We start from the raw sequence: 5012 nt of genomic DNA, 5'->3' as shown, positions 1-5012 counted from the left end.
CCGGGAGATCCCGCCCCGCCCCGCCCGCTGCCGGCCGCCGTCCGGGCGCGTCCGCTGCTCCCTCGCAGCGTTCCGGCGGTACGGAGCGCCCGGGGCCGAGGGGCGGCTGCGGAGGCGCGGGGGTCCTGGGCCGCCCCCGCAGGCAGAACCCCTCGTAGGTGCGTGCCGCGGTCCAGAGTGGGTGGGATGAGCGGCCCGGCCTTCCCGAGCGTCGGGTTTGCGCCTTCGGCCGTCCCCGGCATGTGTGCGCCCTGCAGCCCCTGCGGGACGGCGGTCCGGACCTTGCGTCGCTTTTAGGAGCTACCAGTCGAGAAAAGAGCGTGTCGCCCTGTTTTGTGCCAGTCATAACGATACCTCCTAAAAATACTGCTCGTGAAACACTAGGAATGCTGCACGGGTACTGTCTGTGGTGAGAAATCAGAGATTTGTCCCTCTTCCCCAGTTTAAAAGGAAAAAAGATAATAAAAGTAATGGTTCTCATGGCAGGGCCCCAGGATTATTGCATAGCAGAGTATCCATCTCCATCGTTCATCCTCCTCTTATCCAGTAGCACTCATATCACATAACAGCCAGCGTTAATTCACCCATCGTGCCTTTGTGTTTGTGCAGGGGATCCCGAGGTCTCTAGGGTGGTAGCTGATGAAACCACAGTCCTCAATGACCCTGTTAGCAAGCTGTCCGCCAAACATCTCCACAGGCTGCCAGAAGCTTCCAAACATAAGCCATGCCACGCCAGGGTGCTGGAGACTGAGAATCAGCATGTTGAGCCCATCTCAACAATTACAACCAGTGGCAGGTGCAAAGAAAAATTGGATAAGGGTGTGGATCCCAGATCTGCAGCAGAAAAAGTGGAAATGGGACAGAAGGCAGCAAGTCCTGGAAACCTGGTTGTGTTGTCTCCCTCAAGGAGGGTTTGATTCAGTGCTCCCTTGGTTGGCAAGCCAAGGTGCGTGCTCTGGCCAGCCCACTCCAGAAGTGCCTGCAGGACTGTGGTGTCAGGGCAACTGGGCAGGAACCCCAGAAGCCCAGTCCAACAGAAGGAGAGACTGTAGAGGTTTGTTAAAAGGAGAGGAAAGCTTTCAAAAACTTCAGACTGGCATCCCCAGAGCATGGGGGAAAGGGCTCACTGGAGGGGCCTGAGTGGCAGGAGTAGTATACGGAGCTGGTGGAGGATTATTCTGGCAGCCCAGGCCCCCCACTAAAAGCCCCGTCCCAAAAGGAGATGATCAAGCACAGGTGGTATGATAAAGCCTTCCTGTGGCTGTGCCACCCCAAGAAGCACCTCTTTGTCCACCCTGGCCACAAGCCCTTCCTGCACACAGAGTGTGGCAAGAGCTATAGTTCAGAGGGGAGCTTCAAGGCCCACGTGTTGGCCCACAGGGCTGTGTGACCATTCCAGTGCACCCAGTGTGACAAGGCTTGCTGCCTCAAATGAGACTTGCAGGAGCACCAGGTTCTGCACACCAGCCGGCACCCCTTGTCCTGCCAGCAGTGTGGCAAGGCCTTTGTGCACTGGCTCTCTCTCTGCATGCCCAGCTGGTCCCAAGGGGTGCCAGTGTGATATGTGGGTATCACCTGGCCAACCCCAGCTCCTTGTGCAACCACATGTGCCTGCACATGAGGGAGTGCACTTTCAGCTGCGAGCAGTGCAGCGAGTCCTACACCCTGGCCACTAAGCTGTGGTGCCATCAGAAATCCCACCTGGCTGGCAAGCCCTGCAAATGCGAGCTCTGTGGCATGGGCTACACCCTTCCCCAGAGACTTGCACACCATGTGCTCACCCACAAGGTGGGAAAGGACTCTGAGGAACTCGCCATTGTGGTGTCCTCAGTTGCTGTGGACCTACCCCAGGCAGCAAGAAATTCGCCACAGAGGAAGAGCCAGCAGGAGGGGATTGTCACAGAGCCCACCCTGCTCATGGTGTAGGTGCTGAGGCCAGCAAGTGAGGCTGAGGTGCTGATCACAGCCAGCAGCCCTGCATTGCTGCTTACCAGTCTCAAGAGTCTTACCAGGTCCTGGGGCACATGAGAGAAAGGGCATGTGTCCATCAGCAAAGGACATAATCAAAATCATCCTTTGAGCATGAGGACAAATGGATTATGATGTAGGCTGAGGCCTCACTGAGTGACATGGTCATCATCCAGGAGGGGATGGGCTTTGGAGCAGTGGCAGAAGTGGTAGAGGTCAAGACAGATACCTGGCTGTCCCAACATGCCCTGGCTGATCTTCTTCTATACTTATTAAATGAGATAAAAAAACAAAACAAAACCTATCTCTCTCATCTCTGTGTTACCAACAAGGCCCTGTGGCTCAGCCCCAGGCAGAATTAGCAGTCTTGAAGGTAGCTGCCTGTGTAAACGTGGGGCTTTGCAGTAGCTGCTCCTTGAAGCTATGAGCCTACACATGCTGCATGCTGGGCCTGGTGCAGGGAAGGCATTGGCTGCTGATGGGAATAACTTCTTAGAGAAGACACAGCGTTAATGAGCAGTGCTTCTGTTCTGCCTGTGTTACATTGTCAGTCAGTGACAGTGCACTGCAGGGATTCAGGAAAAGTCTCAAAGCAGCGACTTTGAACAGTGCCTTCCTTTCAAGTTTTTTAATTACTTGTTACTATTCAAGCACTTTCCTGGGCTTTTACTCTTGGAGCTAAGCAACACTTCTGATCATTTGAAGGTCGTGCTGGTGCCAGACAGTCCTGGTAAGCAGCTTCCCAAGTGTTTACAAGGTGTCTTGTAATATGAAGAGCATTTTTCACAATTAGCAGAAGCAAACTCCTGCCTTGGAGCTAGGGCTGAGTGTTCCTTCTCAGCTGTCACCTGGCTTGCTTGCTGTCAGCTGCCTGCACTTACAGTGACTGGACAGTTTGTGTGAGGACATGAAAAGGATAGTTTTGTGTCTCACGGTGCAATTTTCACTGTCCCCAGCTGAAAGGCTCCTCACCTCTCCACATAAAGGTTGAATAGTTCATCCCTGCTCAGAAGATTTTCCATTTCCTCTCCACATTCAAGTTGGGTTCATTAATTTTTTCCCCTTGTTTCTCTTCTCACATTCTTGCTTCCTCTCTTCCACTTCTTTCCTGCCCCTGCACCACCGTAACTACACCCCAATATCCCCTCTGCTCCATCTTCTTCAGTGCCTGTTTGCCAGCTGAGGCATGCTGATGTAAATTAGTCCTGTTGCAGGAAGGAAGGGCACATTTCCCAATGCTATGTGAGCTTGACCTCCTAGGAAGAGACTGACAATACCAGACCTAACAGAGGTCTTTCAGACTTGCATGCTCTGCACTCTCTTTTCACGTGTTACAGGAACACCACTGTCATTTGCTGAATCCTCAGTTTTAGCTATTCTTGCTCTCTGTCTTATGCCTCTCAAACATCTGCAATTCCCCAAATTTTTTTGTTCAGTCTTGCTTAGTGGCTTTAAATTCTCTGGGTTTCATATGCCCCCTGCACAAGAGGAAAATATAGAGGCACCAGGAAATCATAAGTAGCACAGTTCCCTTTTGGGGTGCTATGAATGCAGTTATGTGACACCCCGAAAAGCTGCTCTTTGTGGTTTCTACTTTTTTTTTTTTCCCATAAACTTTTATGACCAGTTTTAAGACAAGATGCTAGAGTGAGATCCATGAAACTTTGATGTGGTGTAAAGATGGAAGGTGAATTCAGTTAATAAACCTTTGGATGTCTTAATTTTTAATTAATTATTTTCTCTATAGTTAGGGAGCACGTGAGCTAAGTCTTCTCTGAGTGCTTGAAGCACAGGCATGTGAGGGGGCTCATATTTGAAGCTGCAGTGCTTCCTACTGTTCTCTCTTTGGTGCCTATCCAAACTCAAATATTGACACAGCTGCAGAATGTTCTCACTGGAGCTGGCCTCATGTGCTGTGTTTGAAGCATGTGCCCTCTGTCACAGCAGAACAGGAGAGAAGGGGGAGCAATGGGGGGGAAGGGATGGGGAGAACCCAGACCCCTACTGCCTAAACAGCTGACCTGCTTTTTTATTCTGAAGTAACAAGAGAGAAATAGAAGGAGCAATTATGAATTAGGAGGTCTTCACAGAAACACTGTTCACCTGACAGCTGATCTGAGTAGGTGGGAGCAGATCTGTGCTCTGCTGCACGTATCACTTGGCTGCAAGATAAACTTATTGGGCCAATCCTGACTGAGGAGCCCATAGGTGACTTCCACTGGGTCCCTGGTGGTTATGCCACCACCGTGTCTTTGTCTTAGAAACAGCATGTTCTCATGTTAACAGCCTTTTGCTTGACAGCAAAATGATGCGTAAAGTATAGGATTTTCCTAGGAAAATCCTATAAAAGCCCTGAAGACTAGGGTGCTGGTGAACCTCAGCATGCATGGGATCTGTACAGGGTGCTGTGGCCTGACTAGATAGCTGTGCAGTGATGTATAACTTGGTGTTTGCAGCATCTGAAGGGGTGTAGGATTATCTAATGCCATACCCTTTCTTGTATCATGTCCAGTAAAGGCTATTTTAATTACTACGTTGTGGGCTCTGAGTGCCTTTTTTATTGGGATCCATAACAAGCCCTCACGCCAGTGCATTACATTTGGTGTAGTTGTCAGGATCCTGGTGAGAAGGGAAGAAGGATAGCAAGGAAAAGGATGTGTGCCTGCCTGGTCCCATGTGCTGGCATGGGGAACAGTTTCAATGCCAGTGAAGGTTATGCTTTGGGACAGCAGACACGTGATTACCCAGCTGGCTGGAGATCTTGTGCACCCATTACCCTCACAGGTTCAGGCAGCAAGCACACAGCTCTCCTGGGTGGTGGGGTCCACCATGCTGGCAGGGCTTCACCAAGGCTTTGGGGTGCTGCTGCAACACTCCCAGGTGACAACTGCAAGGTCTGTTGCATGCTTGGGTCCTTCATGCTGGCAGGGCCTCAGCAGGTGCCAGGCATGCACATAAACACAAGTGTTACGTTTAAACCTCACACAACGGTCAGGGTTCAGCCCTTGGCCAATTTGTAAACTGGCTTAAACCTGACCAAGGTG

This window comes from Corvus kubaryi, unplaced genomic scaffold (assembly GCF_017639235.1).
Source record: "Corvus kubaryi isolate FWS band 111438036 unplaced genomic scaffold, C.kubaryi_AGA036_p1.0 37392, whole genome shotgun sequence".
Classification (NCBI taxonomy): domain Eukaryota; kingdom Metazoa; phylum Chordata; class Aves; order Passeriformes; family Corvidae; genus Corvus; species Corvus kubaryi.
This window is presented reverse-complemented; position numbering follows the sequence as displayed.